Source organism: Crinia signifera, chromosome 2 (genome assembly GCF_055691185.1).
Source record: "Crinia signifera chromosome 2, ASM5569118v1, whole genome shotgun sequence".
NCBI lineage: Eukaryota > Metazoa > Chordata > Amphibia > Anura > Myobatrachidae > Crinia > Crinia signifera.
In genome coordinates this window covers 36,117,501-36,140,492 of record NC_139218.1, presented here as the reverse complement: position 1 = coordinate 36,140,492, position 22,992 = coordinate 36,117,501, and the positions used below count along the sequence as shown (strand labels likewise).

Genomic DNA, 22,992 nt, shown 5'->3' with positions numbered 1-22,992 from the left:
GATTTTTTTTAAAGAAACAAAGAGCCAAAAACATAGTTCTGAGCTGACAAACATATCTTTAAGAAAAATAAAAATAGTAATCCACAATATATATTTCCAGCAGCTCACAAAATAAAAGTATTTTTGTAAACCGCCATCGACAAACAACTGAGGCATCCATCTTTGCATGTTGGACCAATATTTATTGTAATACAACATGTAAAAATTCACAAAGAACCATCTTATCTTAAAGATTTATCACGTGTTCCTTATACCCCCCTTTCACATCACAAATGCTGGGTTGCACCCAGGATTTGGGCACGTGTCCATTCTTGGGGATGGGCCGGAGAATCATCAGGGGTGGGGGAGGAGGCAGCGCTTGGAGTGGATGCTGTGGATGGGTCCCTCGACCTGGGTTACCTATTCACACTGTTTAGAAACCCCGTAAAACCCTTATTTTAACCCAGTTTGGATTGCTGGACCTGGCATATTTCAAAAGACCCTTTCACACTACACAGTGACCCGGGTCGACCTGGCCACAACCCGGGTTATTTGTGTCGTGTGTGAAAGAGGTATGAGTGATTACTAGGTAATAGACTGCCTTCTCCTAAATATTGTATTAGTTTAATTAACCAAATAGCCGGTAAAACATTGCATTTAAGGTGCATACACATTATGCAACATCGCTAAAAATTTCCCCTTGAACAACCTGTACTTCTGGACAAGCGATATAGTGCGTACACTCTGAAGGATTTCACTACATTATCGTTCAGTGGTCACACCCAGGAGCATGCTGTCGCTGATAAGATAGTCGAAACTCGTCTGCATGTACAGACAGAGGAGGGTTGTGAACGACCAGCGTAAGTGCGTATCATTAACGATATAGCACTTACACAATAGCCCATATGCACAATATCATGCATATCCTTAACGATTAGCACATCATGTGTACGCACCTGAAAAATTGCTAACATGACATTTAATTGTTGGGCAAACAACATTTTCTGTGACGGGTTTTTAAAAGAAAAATGTTCTAGGTTGGTATAACGAGTCCACTTTAAAATCTAAATAAGTTTTGTTAAGAAAAGACGAATCCTATCCCATCCCCCCTATCATCATGTTTTGCGATAAGCAAATATTTTCTGGTTCCTTCTTTAGAAACAGTACAAAGTCAAACACGTGAAAGTCAACTTGTACCTCCCTTAAAATAGATTTAATGCAGGGTAAGTCCACGATTGCCACGTCAAGGTCATACAGTAGCATGTAAGATTACAAACAAAACTGATGTAACAGCTGCCATTTGATCCAAGCTTCTAGGGTTTAGAATACACTTAACATACATACACACACAATTCACGCATACTGTACATTGTGTCACAAATGTTTATCTTGCTTAGGAGACAACGTTTATAGCCTTGCATAACCTTCATGGTCATCCATCGTATAAACAGTAGAGCAGACAGGGAAACTTTTCTTCTCTCAGAAGGACATATAATAACTATTTCCTAAGACCAGAACCCTTATATATACTCTTTCCAAAATTAAAAAAAAGTAATTGAACTCAAGATGGAGCAACAGGGATTCGTTCTGACATGGGAACGAAGCCCCCATCAGCCCGGATTGCCCATACACACTGCAGTGATGTTAATGTAGGATGGAACGATCGCTGTTCTGTCCTTCCTTACCATGCATGGCATCACTAGGGATATCGTCAAATGTGATATGGTCAATTAAACCTATTGACCATATGTATGTCAACATATTAACTGTCGACCTAGTCATGGTCTGTAATACCTTCTAAAACTTTTTAGAGCTTCAGGAATTCCACATTGTATTTTCACTTACTAAAAAAGGTAAAGTACAAGTTATTGCTCTCTGTTATCAGTAATCTTGTACAAACTGGGGCCTGCTGTCAGGTTATTCATGAAGGCAACCGACTTCCCGTCCCCTGCTGTGTGCACAGTAATATGTTCCCACCAGCATCCATTACAAATACCATTCAGTTTAAATTCTGAACGTCAAACTGTACTGGTCATTTAAGATTAGCAGTAAAAGGTCGAGATGACCAGCCATTAAGGGATTGTGAAAATGATACATACGCTGTAGTAGAGATGGATAATGCGATGATTTGAGTTGGCGTCTTACAGTTTTGTGAAAATCTTATAAGATCAGTAGAACGTTAACCATTTTTAATTTACAAAAAAAAAAAAAAAAGGTTTCATTTGTCCAAATAGTGTGAAAAAACATATCTATTTTATTTTGGGATACCACAGGGCTTCATGTAATAGCCTGACAGATGCAGACTGTAACATGACAAACCTAGAGTAGCCACAAGTGCTGACCTAGAGAAACTATCACAGCAGGAGGGGCTTGGGACTTGTTTTTGCAGGCGGTCAAATCGCAAGCGGTTAGCCATCTCCTAGATACTGGCACTAGTAAGTGTGCCGTTTTTGAATGTTTTAAAATCAGGCAGGTGCAAACGGTGTCCCTCCAGCTGTTGTGAAACTACACAACCCAGCATGCCTTGCCATAGTTTTAGCATTCCCTAATAGCAAAACTGTGGAAAGGCATGATGGGACTTGTAGTTTCACAACAGCTGGAGGGCCATAGTTTGGACATGCCTGTTATAAATGATTTGCCCATGTGGTCTACAATCTTTTTTGCCCATTTTTACTCTCCTGGCATACTCAACAGGCGGACTTAGGGACCTGTGCTGATTGTACAGCGACCATTAGGGTGGCAAAGTACTCTGACCCAGATCCCAATATTGTTCATCACCACCATGAATGAGATAGAGATTAATATGGGAAGAAACCTGGGGTAAAGTAAAGCTTATGATAATGGCTACAAACCAAATAAACATGAAAGCTTTAGACTGTGGAAGGAAACCGGAGAACCCAGAGGAAACTCACGCAAGCACGGGGAGAATGTACAAACTCTGCACAGTAAGAGCGATGGTGGGAATCGAACCCATGACCTCAGTGCTGTGAGGCTGTAATGCTAACCATTACACCATCCTTACTGCCATGGATGGTGCCTTTAAAGCAGTGGTGGGCAAAAAGGGTCCCTCCAGCTATTTATAAACTACACATACCATGCCTACGTTTTGTCATATGGCCATGCTAAAACTGATGCAAGGCATGCTGGGATGTGTAGTTCATATTGCCCTCCCCTGTTGTAAAGGCTGTTTGATACTTTATTGCTCTCAAAGCTTTGATACATAGCCTCCACAGCCTGTAACCTGGCAGGAGCGCATTGGTGGGTACTTTACAGCTTTCTACTTTCGCTCCAAGCTTCGATAAATCTCCCCCAGAGTGTCGTTTCTACAAATGTTAAAGTGTCAAGTTCTAGCCACCACAACTGGGATGGAGACAAGAGGCTATACCAGTATTTTTGTCTGTCCAGTGACCAGACCAGTGGGGTAAACCCGCGACTTACGCGGGTGAAACTCATCTGTAGACTATGCCGCAGCAGACCAGTACAATTTGCAACTTTTATGCAAATGTACAAAAAAAATAAAATAAATTAATGTAAAAAAATGATGCCAGGAAGTAACAGTACACAATGTAAAGTAAAACATCGTGCATCCAGTGAATAAACGTTGTCCTTATATTTTACCATCATGTGCAGGTAAAAAGGACATAAAACTTAATTAGTATGGAGAATCTTTCCCCCCTATTAGCCTTTTTGGCTCACTGGACATTCATCTATTGATTGATCGAGAAGAGTTAGTGGTTCCTCCAGCTGTACAGTAATTGATGCCTCACTTAAAATTCCTGGAAGAAAGCATCTCAGCTGCTCTTGCCAATAGTGAATATTTGAATTGTTGGGCAAAATCAGGTTCCTGGAAAAATTTAAGCAGGATTCCACTCGAAGAAACTGTGCCACCCATTCCAAAACCCCCTTAATTTCTACCTAGCAAAAAGGCAGTGATGCCATACTTCCTTTATGTAAAGGTGAACCCTCTGAGATATACGCTGGTCTTTTGGTCAGACGCAGCCTTCCGGGACCTGAATCAGACGGCCAATCAGTTCGAGCAGACTGCTTGAGGTCTACTACTATCGCAAGTCTGATCGGACCGAGGTCCTGAGACGCAGCACTTGGAACTTGCAGATGCACGCAGTAGGCATCTATTTCCTACAGGCTTCTGCTGCATTCACAACTGGGCGGGCATCTACATCTGCCCTCCCAGTTGTGCAGTCACTTTCAGCTTATACCACAGGTTTTATGGACACGCAACACAATACACCAATATATATCTTTATATATATTGCACATTGGCTGTATTATACAGTCAACACAATAGGTCTGTGAACGACGTCATTTAAAAGACATGTTGCTGGAACAAACTGGCCAACGGACAGGCAATGAGTGCCCAGCATAACATTCACAGACGTTCCTGCAGCAAGATGTATGAACTAATCGCTGCACAAAGGTTAACGTCTAGGAAAACGTAACCACATTTGTTTTTCTTGCATGTTAAGTTTATGGTACTTTATAAAATGGTTGCTAACCAAGACTTTCAGAAATTCAGAAGCCTATTACGCTCGTATCCATCACCAAATCTCATGACGATTGCTAGAAATACAATTTGCATAAACTTAACATGCTGTCTCTAATACTGAACAAAGCACACATTTATTTAAAGTCCCTGACCTCACGCTAAACTCTAGCCTGTTGGCTAATTTGGCATAAAGACATTCAGTACAATGCTGTACCTACTTAGAGCTGTTAAATGACCCGATAAATGAACTCTGGGCTGTAAACAATACGCTTACTGTACTGGCTAGGTCACTGAATCAACAATTTTGCCTTCGTGCAAAAACAGCTTTTATCTTATTATATCAAGTGTACACACTGACTTTTTACTGCACCTCAAAAACATTAATATCATGAAAAGTATGGCAGGAAAGGGGCATGTAAACGTGTCACAGCTGTAAACAAAGCACGCTTTAAATCGGTTTACGATATGTAATCTTGCAGATATTTTTGTTACAATAAAAAAATTTAAGATAAAGTCGCTATTCTCTCGTATGGGGCCTACACTCGGCGATTAATATGCAACATGCCAAATAAATCTAGTTAAGCGCCGTTCAGGGCCAGTGTTCTCACCGGAGAAAACTGTCCCTGCCAGATCGCTCAGCATACATTGCTGACACATGGCTGTGTGCGTAGCGATCTACATTGCTCATTTGTGATCTCTCATACCCCTTTCACATTACAGCTAAAAACCGGTATATTGCAGATTTTTAAGGGCTTTAAAACGGTTCTAGCTGTAATGTGAAAGGTCCGCTCTGAATTTACCGGTTCTAGAAAACCGATAATTCAAAATGGGTTAAATGCAGGGTCCTACCCATTTCAGAGCCAATGCAGTATGTAGTGTGAACGGATCTGAAACGGTATTCTGACCACATGACTGTAATCAGGCAGGTGATCGGATATATCCCTGCCTGATTACACTCTGCAGTCCCTGCAGAGGATGGGAACCAGGGGGGCCCTGCCCCGGATGGGCAGATAGCGACGGGGTCCCTGCAGAGGATGGGAACTAGGGACCCCGCCGCTGTGTGGCACTGGGGCCTCAGGTGGGACAGGGTCTGGAACACCTTCCAAGCCATTGCCACTCCAAGGGCGGCCAGAAGCAGGAGACTTAACCCTACCACATTCATCCTAAGGAGCAGAGGTGCCTGCTGCTACAGGCTGTGCCCGGCGTGCGCATCGGAACCCTGCCTTATATCCAACCCCTGCACCGGGGAGATCTGTGCTGCTGCCGGGAGAAAAGTCTGTACAGGCAGCGGTCTACAGCATAACAGAGCTTCGTGCCCCGCTACTTGGAATGTCCCCATACACTGGGGTCTGCGAGCATCTATTCGCCACACACACGGTGACACCAGCCAACAGCTGGCCGCAGCGCTACATTTTCTGCACGGAGGTGTGGGATAAAACCCAGCCTCCCAGTTGAATGTGAAAGGTACAAAAACATTATTGAAATGGTAATTTAAAATTTAGAAGATTGAATGTGAAAGGGGTTTAACTGGCTTTCGACCCATTTTTTGAAACGTTTAAAAAAAAAAACGGGTTGAAAGCAGGTTTGCAATTTGAAAGCATCATAAACTACATACATCCTTTCACGATTCTTATACAAAACAGCAAAATATACGTATTTTAGTTGTCTGCATTTACAGGACAGGTTTATGGAAATAATTAAGGATACGGCTCTTCTTTCATTTGCAAATGAGACCAGCTCTTTCCTAGACCCTTATATTTTATGGTCCATAATTTTGATAAATGAGTCCCGTGCATAACTATACGCGCCATCAGTTTCTAATACAGATATTTTGTTACTGTGTACTTGTCACTTGGTCATTTAATCTAAACAGAAAGTCTGACGCGCGCAGAAAATAACAATCATCAATAAATCAGACTTCAGGGGGGGAAAATAAACTCTTGGCGCTGTATGCAAAGTGGGATGAAGACGATGGCGCCTACAGTCCACGCCAATTTCCTAATACCACAAAGAGGTGCAGGAGACAAATTAGTGATGTAGGGCTATCATAATTCTAGGGGACGTGCAGCCAAATAAAAAATTACATTCTCGCTCCATCATAAAATGCGCATACTTTAAATTTATTAAAACATGGACACGAATACTATAGGGGACTTCATTTTTGTTTCCCCTCGGTTGTCAATGAACCCATTAGGATGTGTTTGGAGTATGGGAGGAAACTCATGCAGACACAGGGATTTCATACAGACTCTACACAGACTGACCATAACTGGGAATTAAACTCATTACTTTAGTCAGTCAGAGGCGCTTTTAGAGAGATGGGGGGGCGGTGTAGAGGCACCGATTGGGCCCCCTCCTCTCCGGTGGTGCAGTATACTGGCATTGTGCCACACCATTTGCACCCTTTATAGATACGCCAGTAAGCACAGTGCTGTGAGGCGTAGTGCTAACCTCTATGCTAATCGTCCATAAACAAACCTATATTTAGTTACTATGACTTTAGCAGGCGAGTATCTCACAACTAGACATGCACATACATTAAGCCTCTCTATATTATGGAGTTAAATATATCTAAAATCACTGCTGGTTACTACGGTATCAACGGGATTCTAAAATAGGTCAGGATTAGGACAGTCGGGATGCCACTGTCAGAAGATGGGTCGGAATCCTGTCCGTCTGGATCCATACCTATCTTCTAGCAAGGGATCTGACCTGCATCTTATTTTTTCCCATGCCGGTGATAAAAGTTGGTGTGTTTATTACTGTAGAGAGAAAAGATGACTCAATGTTGCATCATTCTGGAATGGATTATGTAGTGGATTCCAACATGTAAACCAGTGCACCATGTGTATTTGATTTACAAATCAAGTCTCAATATCCGGCAATCTAATGGAGGAGTCTGGGTTTGTTCAATTGCTGGGAAGGGGGGGACGCGGTGCTGTGTGGCCGCCGGCAGGGGCAAGCTCTTAGTCGCTTCTCCAGGGGCCAGGGGTGGAAGCCGGGAGCTCCACGTGAGTGCGACCATCCCCGGGCCCCACCGGAAGTGGGATAATACAGATTGCTCCAACTGTAGGACAAGGCAGAGGGCAGGAACTCTTGATGCGATGGCAACCTAGAGCAGTGTTTCACAACCTTGAGCCTTAAGACCCGACAACAGTACAGGTATTAAGAATATCCCTGCTGGAGCACAAATCAAAATAACGGAGGTACTAATTCTGTCACCTGGGTTCAAGCATTTCTACACTTATCGTGGAGTTAAGTATTACTCGAGTCCTGAAGTTGTGAAACCATGGCTAGTTTAAGGAAGGCCTTTTCCTGTTTCAGACTCTGCGCCCATGCACAGCAACGCCATCAGATCATCATTTGCATGCCAGTCAAACGCTCCTCATGTCCAACTTCTTGGTGGCTACAGCCCTACCTTCATATTTCATTGTTGATACATATAAATTAAATAGAGTATACTTTCTTAGCTTGGGTATCTGTATACTTCTCGCAGTGATTTTGAAGGTTTGTTTGACAACCTCATTGTATTTAATCTGTTTATCAGCTGAGACTTCTCTGCAAACCTCACCTCATTAGAGTCACAGCAGCAGTACGGGAGTGTGCAGAACATCTGGGAGCAGTGGCTCGGCCTCGTGTTTATGTTAGGGAAGACAGGAACTGCGCAGTATGTGACAGGGCTAGGCTGATGTTATGATGGCAATGGAGGCTATTTGGAAGTAACCGCTATTGCATAAGCTATTCTTGAAATCACTGGACAATATCCAAAAGTTGTATCTTAATGGGATCCCAAACATTCACAGTGCCTAACACATAGTACGGAACCAGAAGGAAGCGAAACGAAGAGACTTACATAAAAAAAACAAAAAACATTGCAGTAGAACTGGCTGCTGTGCCCCAAGGTTAGAAGCAATTGTGGGCGGTAGAGGGGTTTGACCTTATAAGTAAGCGCAGAGTGCCTTGGTCACAAGAGCTTACAATTTAAAGGAGAGGGGCAGACGAGCAAGGAGGATAGATTTGTGGATAAAACATATTAACCTCAAGTAGCATTCATATCTAACTGCATCCCATCAGGACTGTCTTGCAATCTGGTCTGACTGCCATGCTATGGAAATCTATCCTTCTGTATCCCTCCTATTATCCCTATAGATTGTAAGCTTGCGAGCAGGGCCCTCCTACCTCCATGTCAGTTTGTTTCTACCCAGTATGTTTTATCACTGTTGTTTCCAATTGTAAAGAGCAACGAAATATCAATATGTCAATAAATATATTATTATAATCATTCAGATCAATCTCTCCTCTAGGGAGCTGACAATCTAATGGCCTGATATAAACTGAAACATACAGGGAGAGGCCAGTAATACCCCTTTCATATCACACCTAATTACCGGGTTCATGCCAGTTTGTTGCCGGCTCGACGCCGTAATAGGCGCAATCTGAAAGGGCATACCTGGGTTCTGTAAACCGGCAGCAACCCGGCATTACAAACTGGTAAAAAAAAAAAAAAAGCCGGGTTCATTGTGTGGTTGCTGTACAGTGCGAACGGGTTAATCGGGTGGAGCGACCAGATTCCCGTTCACACTGATGGAGGAAACAGTACTTGGAGCAGCATCAGCTCAAACCTTTGCCTCCTCCCCCGCATGGCGTCAGCAAACCAGCAATAATTCCAGGTCGCTGAAGGGGCCAGAGAGCAAAATCCAGGGTCGCTTCAGTACTATACCATCTCAAAGTCCCGGTGCGATCCTGTATTTTGCGATCTGAAAGTGGTATTAATGTACCAGAAATGTGCGTATTACTTTTGAACTTTAGGGGGCAACAGGAACACCTGAGGTAAACCCACAAGAACACATGAAGAATACACATACATCCTGCTGCAAGCACCCTGGTCCCTAACAATACCAAGGCAGGAGTTATGTAATGCCAACTACTGTGCTTCTCTGCTATATTTATATAGAAATAGGATAGAAACTTAAATATGGACAATATATTTTACTTAGAAAAGCTGCCTCCGACCAGCTTTTATAAGCCCCCCCCCCCCCCCCCCCAACACTGAAAAGGTTGTCGACAGGGTCCTTAGGAGACCTTCCCCACTGTTACCTTCTCTGGTCACGTTACGCGATAAGCTCCACACGGATTTAAACCTCGTGTCAGTCTACCGAGCAATGTTAATGAAATGGTCTGTTCTGCGAGAGTGGATGTAACACTGGGGCTGGCTCTAGTGCTAATTTACACAGGCAAAGGCTCAGCTTGCTACACAAACATCATTAGGGAAGAATCTCCGTCCACGCTACGTCTTGGCATGGTCGGAGACTCTTGAGTTTCTTAACGAGACCTACATTGCAATGCCATATGCAGCCTAACAGACCGGCACACAAAAAAAAGGCATACGGATAAATAAAAGCCAACTTTAGAATAAAACCCAAGACAAGCCGCCAATCTAATGGAACAGTAACCTAATTAATATGACAGCTTCCCGCGCCGCACACTTCACTCACCCATTGTCATATTTTCAAGCCTCTCTGCGTATTAAAAAAGAAAGAAGACAAGATGCTTGATGTGGCAACAGCAGATTACAAAAGCATACCTCTCTCCCCCAGCAGCGGTGCCCAGCACAGGTACAGCGTAGCAATCAATTCGTTCTGCAGACACAACGCCTTCCCTAGAATACTAATACAAATACATCCTTTCTCCTTTGACTTGACTCCACGATGCCCAGGTCCTGACCAGTAATAAGGAGAAGAAGAATATCTTCTAAGACACCTACTGGTACTAATCAACAATGTGCGTGTCAGGCCATCGGATTAAAACCTCTGCTATGCTCGAATCACTCAGTGCAGCTAAGCATATGCAGAACAAGGTCAGTATTAACCACGTAAACACGTCCCTACACACAGCCAAGTGGACTTGAGTGAACTAATTCATCACTCCATACCACTGACTGACTTTTACCTCGAGGGACTCCAATTACATCTTAGTGTACGGTTAAGACTGAGTAAAGGAGGGGAAAAAAAAAATAAAAAGCAACAAGACATGTTACCAGAAACATCAGTTCAACGCACTACTAATAAAAAATACCATTCGCCTCGTTTTATTATCACATTGAAAAAAAAAAAATTGATTGCAAGTGCTTTGTTAATAAAGATTTAAAAAAATAAAAAAAGTTAGATCGTTTTGCATTGGATCTGTGCAACAACACCTAGGTAACCATTGCACCGTATGTTAGTTCGCTGCTGTGGCAACAAACAGCGTGTAACCTCTTTGTCCGGAGACATCTGGGGGGGCCAGACACCAAATCTGCAGAGCAATTCCCCTTCACTAAACCCCAACATAAAAATTGCTGCGCAATAAAAGCCTGGGAGGAAGCGCTCAGCCATGAAACCTTTGATTAACCATTCAAAAAGGAGGTCCAAATATCATCTAAAAACAACGGTATAAAAATAATCAGACAATGTCAGACAATGACTGACACTAAACAAAAAACGTAGTTCTCGATGTTTCGATACGCTAAACGTGCGATGCGTGGCATGTGAAATTGCTGCGTAATTCACGTCAACTGACAAACCATTAAATTTGTATTTAATTATTTATACCTATAGTTTTGCATTTCAAATAAATATCCCGCGGCATCGCTGCTCAAAATAACGGGGGGACTACGAAGAACTTTTACAAGTTTTGCAATTACTCGGTTCCGCGCGACGACCGAGAGGAGACGCTTTTACCCTCTGACAATATCAAGCATTTAATCTAGTGGCAATGACAAGGATGTAGATCAATGTTTCAAGGCTTTCAACATTATAATTTCCATTCTCTATGGCTTGCTCACTGCACCGTACTCTAATCGCTGACATCCAATATATAAGCAGCAGCAATGAGACATCATGAAAAGGACGATAATCAATAATGTAGCAATCGCCCTTGACACAGTGACACTGGCGGGTGGCCCACGTGACAGCAAGTGCCCCCACCACCGCCGCCGCCCTCCCCACCTGGCTTGTGACCTTGTACTTTGGATGACCCGAAGCCTGCCGAGTGAGGCAGCAGGCTCCTCCCTGCTGTCTCAGCAAGGTCAAATGGGTCAGCATGTCCCCATCTATAATCCACCACCATTTGTCAGCAGGGAGGCTTGAAGGAGGCATGCTTGCTACAAGGAGAGAATGCCCAATTAGGCAGCTGTCACACAAAGCATTGGATGCAAAATTATCCCCTGTCAAAAGAGAGAGCAGCTGCGGGTGCCAATTACAACAACCTTTCCACCCTTTAGGTGCCGAAAACCAAACAGAAGGGGACTGGGGAAAAATGTGCAACAACAAAAGCAATGAACTGGGGCGGTTATGGTAAATGAAAAAGGTCACGCCGGGGGGGGGGGGGTACTAAGACACAATGTTCTGCAAAGACGTTCTTGAACTTGAATTGTTCTTCGAGACACAAAGCTCAGCCAATGTGGGGTTAATTGACGCTTCCGTTGTGAGAAGCGGAACGTTGTGTTCATACATGTGAATATGAATTGCTCATTATCACTGCTGGCTTTATTGCATCTGCACAACAACCCAACATAGATTTCTGGCCGAACGGGCGACTTAAGTGCATTCCACGGAACAATAAGATTAGAAATAAGGACACTGCGTGCCGATTGGGGCACTGGCAGTGCCATAACGCTGAAGCTTTTTGTACTTTAAATGTATTTTGGATGTTCAAACCTATTTAAGTGATTTATTGGTATAGTGGTAAAAAAAAAACATGGATTAGTCATTTTTTTCTTCTAGCTGGCACCAGCAATCCGACCCCTCAGCAGGCACACTACAGAGCGATCCACTGACCCAAACTGTACTGGGGGGGCCAAGAACAGCGCAGTCAGGGGCGTCAGCCTTTCACTTGCACTAAAAGCAGAGCTGGGTGTGGGAGTGAGGCGGTGAAGTTTGCAAGCACAGATGAGACCATTAACACTCATGTACCCCCAAACTTTCCAGCTTTTACCCACGCCCTGTAAATAAACAATGATTAATGCCGGTAGGTGAGTGGTTTGCGGTACCATAAATAACGTCATCGCACTCCGTTCATTGAGTACAAATAATGAGAATTGTGGCACTGTGAAGGGAGCAACAATGAGGTCGTTCACAGTGAATTGCGTCATCTTGCCCCCAGACTATAAAAGTTTGGTGTGAATCTCCCACTTTAATCTTACTTTTATGCATTATGGGGAAACAAGTATGGGTGGGATCATGGAGGGAGAAAGGGTTAGTAAAGGGTGATTACATGCTAACAAGATAGTAACGATTGTTTATGTATACAAGTCTATCGCAGTGGTAAAAATGCTTCCTCAGACCTGATCGCTGCTGCATGTTTTGAGAACAGTTCTTGAGCACAGGAGATGAAGGTGGTGGTTGTAGGTGGATTCTATGGTCAATAAGAGCGACAACGGTAAAATGTCATGGGGTGTGAGAAGATGTAGGCATGGGAGTGTGGGGTAGATTGATGTATGAAGCAGTGATAAGGGAGGAGAAGTGATAAAGTGCCTGGTACTTTTTCACCAGCCAATCAGCTCCTGACTGTTAAGTTACAGGCTGGGTTTAAAAAGAAAGTCAAAAGCTGATTGGCCAGTGATAAAGTACCAGGCATTTTATCACTTCTCCTCCCTTATCACTGCTTCATACATCTACCCCTCAGTCTGGGAACGGTCATATTTTTAAAGCACCAATCATTTACAAGGGATAACCAGGTTGGTTTTGCCTTTTAAATGATTGCCACTTTAGAAATGGGTGTCGATCATTAGGTCGACCACTATTGGTTGACAGGCAAAATGTCGACATGGGGAAAGGTTGACACAGGCTTTTTAGTGTCTCTGTCGACATGTACACCCGTATTAGTGTTCCACTGCGCTCGCCATGCTTCAGGCACTATAATATTCTCCCTCTATGCCCACTGCGATGGCAAAGTGCTCACAAGTCTGCGTAAAAAACAAAATCATGAAAAACTCATGTTGACCTTTGACCACACTGACCTTTATGTGTCGACCAATAGAGTGGTCGACGTATTGACTGTCGACCACTATGACAGCTTACCTTATAAATATGGTTATTTTCGGACAAACTTCTACACCCCTGCCTTCTTTCACCCGATTACATTTAACCCGCTATGGGCATTTTACCGCCCGGTGCATGGAACCCCCTTTCCATGTGTTAGGCCAAAGCAATTCTCTAAAGGTGGCCATACACACGCAGATTTATCTTCAGATCTGTCTGGTTGGTACAAAATCCTGGTTATGGATGAGAGCAAATGACAGTTGACCATTTGCTTGGAAATGCTGGAAAACTGCCAAACTGTCACTCATCCATAACCATGTTTTTGTTCCAACCAGCCAGATCTGGATCTGCAGATAAATCTTACTAGTGTATGGGCATTAGCCATATTTTTTTTTGCTGGAATATTTCAGCAACTGATTACAAGCCATATCGCTGGCATTTACGCATCTCATTTCTTATTGTTGTGTACAGGAGATAATCCCCATTGCCACTTATTCTCTGGGCATTAGAAGTCAATATTTAATGTAGGTTTAGTTCAAATAAAGAAAATGCGAGACCATTTTTAGGTCAGATTTCAATTGTGTATATAAAAACTGCAAGCAGAACCCCCCAAAAAAATATATAAGAGAAGAAAAAATAACAGTGGTGAGCATCGCTACGTCACAGTCTCTGTATATAGGTCAGTGGATTTATATCCTATTAGTCGGCCGTTAAACAAGCAAAATATCCGGCACCCTGTTTGCCATTAGGGGAAAACTCTCATTTAGCAGAGGAAGCTCCTGGAAAACAGTTGAGAACAGATGGGCTGCATCTAGCTACGCAGGCTAGACTAGTTTACGCTTCCAGTCAGCCAGACTGCAGAGGGGGCTCAGTAACGTTGGACCTAAGTGACCTGGACCTTCAGTGTTCATAGCTCCTATAGGTTCTTCAGTTTAGAAAGGGCATCCACCCGAACCAGTATTCCATTTAGCGACCATCAAGATTTGGGACATTCGGAAACTGTGCACCAAATCAGGATTTCACTTTTTCAGGAGCTAAAGCCAATTTATTTAATTTGACTCTGGTTTAGGTTCGGTGGACATTTGGGGGAGAATTGATCAAGGTGTGGAGAGATTCTGCCATTTTTCAATCAGAACTGAAAAAAAAAAACAGGCATGAGGAACCTTTGTCCTTCAAGCTTTTGTTGAATTACGCATCCCAGCATGGCCAAATAGAAAAAACTCTAGCAGGGCATGCTGGGATGTGTAGTCCAACAGCAGCTAGAGGGCCAGAGTTTCCCTATTTCTTCTGTGAAGAGTCTGATCTAATGGGTTGGTTCATACTTTAGCACTCTCCAAGGTTTGATACATGTCCACCTTAAGGTGCCCATACACTAGTAAGATTGATCTTACTATCTGGCTTGTTGGAACATAAACATGGTTATGGATGAGTGACAGTTTGTCAGTTTTCCAGCATTTCCAAGCAAATGGTCAACTGTCATTTACTCTCATCCATTACCATGTTTTTGTTCCAACCAGCCAGATCTGAAGATAAATTTGCATGTGTATGGCCACCTTTAGATACCAGCATTAGAGCGACGGGAGTGTGGTAAAAGATCACATGGTCGATCAAGACATTGTAGATCCATCAACAGGACACCCATCCCTCCAACCATGTGTAAGCAACAGAAATACTTTTAGAAACTAATCTTTTGGAGCCTTCTTTTCACCAGAGCACTAGCCGTCATAGATTTTTCCCCCCAATTGCTATGTTTTGCCCAGTGGCGTAACTAGATATTTGTAGGCCCCATAGCAAAAGTTTGTAAGAGCCCCTTTGTACCACCCAATGGTGAAAAAATTATGTGCACATGTTTCTTGGAAAAGGAATGTGGGGCCCATAGAAGCTGCACCCCCTGCACCTATGGTAGTTACACCCTTGGTTTTGCCTACCTTCCCATCTTTGTCCTTCATCCCCCATGGTCTCGATGTCTCTCTCTTATGGCTGTCCCTCCAACCCAATTTATCTGTAGGTCATCTCCTTTTTTGAAAGCGGCAGTCCTTTGCAAAGGCAGGACCATACCGCTTTGAAAATATGTCCAAGTTCATCCGGGAACCCACACCTATGGCCAACTCGGGTGCCATTACATCTGGCCCAAATTTTGTAATCAACACCAAAAACAGAGGCTCCATGAAGAGGTATTGGGGACAAAAATCACACAATTATAATAAAACTGTGTAATTTTAGCCCCACCCCCGAACAGTATTGTCCTCCCGGGAAATAGGCAGTATGCGTGTAGAAGCCGGGAGCCCAGGGGACTCCATGAAAAATTGTGAGTCTCCTGCAAGTTCTGGTAGCGAATGCATGTATTGACCAATTACAACCATGGTAGGCTGGCTCATCATTCACTGGTAGGGTCTTGCTACAACCAGCTCTCATCACCCCTGGAGAATACAACAGTTCTAACCGAAATAACAAAAAAAAATCCTGCAAATTGTCCTATTATTCAACGTCTGAAAATAAACAAACATTTTCTTAATCTATTTTTGCTTATACCAGTGAGACTGAAAACATTCTGGATTACAAAATTAAAAAATGTCCAAAAAAAAGCTCATTGGAGCGGAGGGTAAAAAAAAAAAAAAAAAAAAGTACTGTATTTAAAATTCAGCGTCTGTCATTCCATGGGAGACGTTTCCTTTAAATAATGGAGATCCTCTCCATCAACTACAAAGCTGTTTTGAAGCAGTTAAGCTTTGTTCTTTACATGTGTTCTAATTAAGTAAGAAATGACCTTGTCATCACACACAGCAGAAATCCTGGATTATGTCTTACAGCAAAACGAAAAAAAAAAAAAAAAAAAGGGTGAAAGAAATAATTTAAGCACCTCGTTTACTGATGAGCGGAGAAGTTTTGGTTGGCTGGACGCTGAAGCAGTTTCGCTGCATAATTTTGTGTGCGCTTGAATGTCACAGGGCGGGTTGGATTGACCTTGAGTTGCATCAGCAACACAGCAAGGGTCGAGATGCCTGCAGGCGTCCTTGTACTGGATTTACAAGACAAAAACCTTCAAACTGGCTGAAGGACATCTTAAATCTCTTCAAAGGTTTTCTGAACTAATCTGGGCTGCTCTTAGCCGGATCTGTGCCAGTATGAAAGGCAAAATGAAAAACAAAGTCTTTGACAGGGATGTGGTCTCTTAACCCAATCCGTGCGGGGAGATGATTAAAAAAAATTGTCACCGCGGAGTAATACAAAAAATACATAATTGCATGTATAATCCCGCATATGCAAATATGTATAAATAACCCATCCGTGCAGGGAGAGGCTAAAAACATGGTCACGACTGAGTATTACAAAGAGACATAACTGCATGTATAATCCCACATACGCAATTATGTATACCCCCCCTCCCCTCCCCCCATGCAACCTAAAACAAATCCGAAACACATTTTAAGCCACGGTGTAAAGGCCACAGGCAAAGATTGCATTAGGATGATTTAACAGCGGTTGTATCCAGGGTAAGGTTCCAGGTGAATTTACTGAGAGTCTTATATACAATCTATATAGACTATTAGGAATGGTAGAAAAACAAATACTATAAACCCTTCGAGGCAGATTCAATTAAGCACGAGGCTGCGCACAATGTGGGTAATTACGGAAGGGGAACCGTGCACGTTTTAGTTAGCAATGCTACGGGGCGCCATCCTGCCCCGATAAACCACATTGTGGAGGAATTAATTGTGCCCCCTTTGTGTGCTAGCATTGCATCCAGCCTCACTACTGATAAACTGATAACTTACAAACTGTGTTTAAAGTTTAACCCTTTGCAGTCCACATCTGATTTTTTAGCAATTCAGCCAGTCTGGTTTAAATTAATAGCAATGTTTTGTATTCAAAAATGGTCTACATTAAAATTTGAAAGATGTTAATGATCTTTTTTTAAAGTGGCTCACCACTTGCTCTGCTACTAGCGCTAGGGCTGTTGAGCCTGACTTGAAGGGTTAATTACTACCTAAAGCCCAGTACACACTAGACGAGACGACACGCAACGCAAAAAAATAAATAAAAATTAATCTAATGTATTGGGCAAGTTACATTCTCTAGCGGTATCTTCTCCCTGGTGTAAAATTGAATAGTAACGCCAGTCTTCCCCAACTCATCATTAGAATGTAAGCTCTTATGAGCAGGGAACACTCTACCTTAGGTAATCTACCATGAATGTCCCTGCTAATAGGCTTTTTGATCAATTACAGTTAAATTTTTTTATTTTACGCAGGCTGTGGGACACTGGTCCATGGGACTCCAGGTTAGGACTGGAGCTTAAACTGGTGCTTTAAAACATATGCTAAGCTTGCAGCAGGGCCCTCTTACATCCAAGTCTGTCTGTCTGTTTGTTTTATCACGGTCTACAATTGTAAGGCCCAAAGGAATCTGCTGCGCTATACAAGAAACTGTAAATAATAATAATATGCTCCTCCCACTACAACTACATAATGCCAGTACCACTTTCAAAGAGTCCAGTAATGCATAGTAGTAACCCAGTAAAATCTAATAAAACAAACCAGTAGGACTAAGCACGAGGCAGTGTCCCACAGCCTGATTATAAGAAAAGTGATCATGGGGTGTTTTTTTTTAGGTAATGTAATAAAGTGAAAGTTGGTAAAGCACCAGCCAATCAGCTACTAACTGGGCTGGGCTTAAAAAATTTGTTAGTAGCTGATTGGCTGGTGCTTTTATCACCTTCCACTTTATCATTTCACCAGGCTTAATAAATCTGCCCCCATAAATGCCATTTTCTCTTGCAGCAAGGCTGCGGGGCACTGGATCATGGGACATTCATCGGCCACCCCCAGCTGCCTAACCGGAGAACAGTATCCCTAAAGTGAGCGTTGCTAGAGGCAAAAACAAAAAATTGCAAAAAAAATTGAAAACGTAAAAAAAAAAAAAGCCAAAACAAGTTAAGCTTCATAAAGATCCCACTTTCACGCCCCACTCAGGCACCTAAAGTGGATTTGCATTTTTTGGGGTAGGGGGGAGCATACATTTTAAAGCTACAGATTTAAGTGCTATCCTGCAAAACCATGGACCAGTATCCCTATTTGTGCACCACGGAATTTCCAAATAAAATGGCCACCCACGCGTTTTATGAGCTGGGCAAAAATTCGTAGTAAGTCAGCCTATCAGTGCGCAAGATACCAGCGCCAGGAATGCGGCACATAATGTTTTAGTTTAAATATAGGCTACATTCCTTCAAATAATTTAAGTGCACGGAATGCATTGTTAACCCCTTGTGTGCATGCCTGAACTAGTAACTGATCATCCACAATCCGGCACTCAAGCTCGTTAATTCACTAAAAGGGTTAAGCGGGGAAAAAAGAAAGATAAATATAAAAACAAATAAATTGTGTGGACTTGGCCATTGATCGCATTGAGTTCTAATCAACACCAGGAGTCAGAAATGTTTTTCTTTTTTTGACCATAAGGAATTCACCTTTAAAGCCTTAACTGGACTAATATTTACTCAGATTGTATCAAAGCAGATGGAAAGAATAGACCTGGGAGACTGTACAAAGCAAAGAGCAGGAAGTGGCTGCTGCTGCTGCAGCAGGAGGAGGGCTGCTCACAGATCTGTCAGGTCTGCAGTGGGTCTGAGCAGGAGTATTCTAGCTGGTTAAGCTCACAATGATAATGCCTTCAAGCATCTTCAGCGTATAGGTCACAGATGTCCTTGGGGAGAGACAGAAGAGGTTAAAGAGACCAATAATGCCTGTATGGAGAGATCGGATTTGTTGGCTGTGCATCGTACAACCGGTTTTAAACACAGTTAAAATGAGGTAACCAACAGTAGAGATAAAGGGGCACAAGTCAGCATAAGTGCATGTAAAAGGCAAATAATAACGATAATAATCTGGATATAGTGTTGCAGGTCTCCATCTGTGCGCATGTTACAAGTAGGGGTCAGTCTTGCACTCTGCATCTCTCAAAACCGGAGCAGTTCCTCATTACTGCCTAAGGTGTCTCTCTGCTGTAGTGCTTCTAGCACAGTTTCATCTGTATTTCAGCAGAGAGATACGAAACTGTGTTAGAAACACCACAGCAGAGTAACACCCCAGGCAGGCAAAATAAACTGCATGAATTATGAAAAGGTGTCGAGTGCTAGAATGAGCACAAAAAAAAGTATACTTTTATTAATTCTATGCTGCCAGGGTATTCACCTTAATAAATGGGGAAAAATAGTAATGACAAGGAAACAGGTGAGAGGGCCCTGCTCGTCAGCTTACATACTGAAATAGGCATCTATACACAATGCAAAGAGCTACCCATGACATATTGGGTTCAACCGTAATGCAGAGGGTTCTTGCCAAACTGTATGATCAAGTTGCATAGCAATGGTGGCCTTGAGTCATTGGGTTGGATGGGTGTAAAATTAGAACATTTGTAATTTTGCTTGAAATATATAGGTCGACAGTCAAAGGTCAACACGGGTTTTAACTTTTTTTTTAAGCCAGCATTTTTCAACCACAGTGCCGTGGCACACTAGTGTGCCTTGAGCTGGTCTCAAGTGTGCCCCCAGATCTAGCGATGCCCAAACCAGTTTATTACAGCCACCATCGGTTCAACTGTTATTTACTGGACTCTTGTTTTCATGTAAAGGGCCAATGTATTTTATTGTTGTTACCTGTGGGGACCAGTGTGCTTGTTTTTATCATATGGGGGCCAATAGGTTTGTTTTTTTTCCTGTGGGGGCCATTGTGTTTTTCCCTGTGTGGATCTCATGGTGTGCAGCGAGGTAAAAGGGTTGAAAATCACTGGTATAAGCTGTAAAATAAAAATGTGATGGAGAATAGATACATATAGCGCTAGGACTAGGTCAACTAATATAGAATCCTGTATAAACGAGTATTACAAGATTATGCAGTAGTGAACATACTCCAACCATATACAGCAGGGCTCGACAATACCCGGGGGCCAGGTCGCCATGGCGACCAGATTCTGCTTCCTGGCGACCAGATTTTCCAGGAAGCAGAACCCCCAGGCAGAGTGGTGGCTTGATAGCAGCGGGCAGCGCAGTTCACAACACTCCCGGCTGCCAGGAGATGGACAGGGAGAGGCAGGGAGCTGGCCTGGCAGCAGCGTCTCTGTAAGCAGCGGGTCCCCGTGGCTAGCTATCAGCACTTACAGCAGCCTTGGGTGCCCGTTTCAGACACGTAAAAAGATGACGCCGCAGTGGGTTATGTTCAATATAACAGCCAGCCCGGCAGAGCGGTGCAGAACTCTCCCGGCTGCCACTGCATCAGATCAGGTCCGCGGCGTGCCTATTACACGAGCTAATCGAGAGCCGTGCTTGAGCTTTGAAATAGGCGCGCTGTGCTGACCTGCTCTGATACAGCGGCAGCCGGAAGAGTTCTGCACCGCTCTGCCGGGCTGCTGCCGTGCTGGCTGTTATATTGAACATAACCCACTGCGGCGCCATCTTTTTAAGTGTATGAAACGGGCACCCAAGACTGCTGTAACTTGTAAGTGCTGATATAATAGCAAGCCACGTGGACCCACTGCGTACAGAGATGCTGCTGCCAGCTCCCTGTCCATCTGCCGTGTTTGATCGGGCTGCCACTATGCTGGCTGTTGTATTGCACATTATAACCCACCACGGGGACCCGCTGCTTACGCAGAGGCACCAGAGAACAGAGGCACCAGAGAACAGAGGCACCAGAGAACAGAGGCACCAGAGAACAGAGGCACCAGAGAACAGAGGCTCCCCCCCCCCCCCCCCCCCGTAATTTTTTTTTCTCAGTCTGCCCCTGCCTGGCATCAAGCCACAAACCCATAGCAATGAGCATGTATGTAAGAAGCACTGTGGCATAATATGCCATGGGCATTATGGCGTGTGGTAATATGTAATAGGCATTACGGTGTTTGGTTTACCGTGTAATGGGCATTACGGTGTGCGCGGTATATGTAATGGGCATTATTGTGTGTGGTATAGTATGCAAAAGGTTTTTCAGTGTGTGGCATAATGTGTCATGGGCATTGTGGCGTGTGGATATGTGTAATGGATATATGACATGTGTAATAGGCATAATGGTGTTACTTTTTGGCGCACACTGTCACTTTTTTTTCTGGCTCCTACATTTTCATCCTGGCTCCTAGATTTTTTAAAAATTTGTCAAGCCCTGATATACAGTATTGTCATGCAGCAAGCCCGCTTAGCTGTGACCAGACATACAGACGTACAGCATTTACAGCTTGTGCTCAAAAACAGCATTTATTCACAGTTCACACATACGATATCCCTGTGGACGCGCAACACATACAAAGCTCTAACACTGCTCAGAATGTACTTGATACAAGGCTGTTACCACAGGCGTAGTTATTGTAGGTGTTAGGAGTGTGGCTGCTACGGGGCCCGACCACCTCCAGGACGTGAAGCGGATCCCTGCACCCAGAAATACTGCCAGCCACACGGACTCATTAGTACGAGATGAACACTACCCCTGGCCGGCACAGCCTATGGGGCTCAGCAGGCAATTGCACGCCCTGTACTGAGTGATGCACAGCAGGGGAAGGCCTGTGAAATTTTTTCTTTGCTGGAGGCCCCATAGATCTAGTAACACCTGTGGCTGTTGTGTACACAATGGGCGGTATTCAATGACCTGAATCGTTGGTCACAGCGATTCAGATTTTACATTCGCCAGCCATTCACCGGTTTTTTACGTCGATTCGCCAAGCGTCGGGAGTCGCCGGGACTAGCTGTGTCACCCTATTCAACGTGGCTGAGAATCGCCGCCCCCAACGGCGATTCTCAGCCAATCCGGCGTTTCCCTAAACAGCTTCAGTACTGTAAGAAATTGCAGTGAAATGCAAGAAAAATGCAAGAAAAATGCAAATTACCCTGAAAAAACGATTCCAATACAGCAGACTGCAAAAGCTGTGTAATCTCCCCAAAGGCCAAACGAAGGAGTGAGGTGGGGAGGAGAATCATGGGTAAGTGAGGTGCACCATGGGTAAGAACAGTGCGTTGTGGGAGAAAAAAAAAATACCAGAAAAAATTAAATATATATTTGTATAGCACTTCTACGACCATCACATCACACAAGGGCAGCAAATAATAATACATTACACTTGCAGAGTTAAATTGAACACTTAAAACCAATTATTTCACAGGTTCCTATAAAAGTTCACCACAAAAAGATGACGAGGGACACTCGGTGAGGAACGGTGATATCAAACAAGAAATAAGAATCGCCAACTTCTCATTGAATACACTTTTGGCGATTCATGGTGATTCCCGTCGACTACCGGCGAATCCCCATGAAAATTCCTATAGACAAAAACCGGCGATTTGTAGAGAATAACATTTGGCGATTGGGGCTTCATTCACCGGTCGTCATCGGCGAATAGAGGTCATTGAATAGGGTGATTCGCTTTTTCAGCTCCAAAAATCGCCGGCACACACGAAAAAAACACAGAATCGCCATAAAACTTGGCGATTCTGCCTCATTGAATACCGCC

The 22,992-nt window shown here is 43.5% G+C and overlaps 1 protein-coding gene across 2 annotated transcripts in view; it reads right to left on the bottom strand.

The window, feature by feature from the left end:
* NRIP1 (nuclear receptor interacting protein 1) overlaps nucleotides 1–22,992 on the bottom strand; it is a 63,340-nt gene that overhangs the window by 7,410 nt on the left and 32,938 nt on the right. The window lies entirely within an intron of this gene.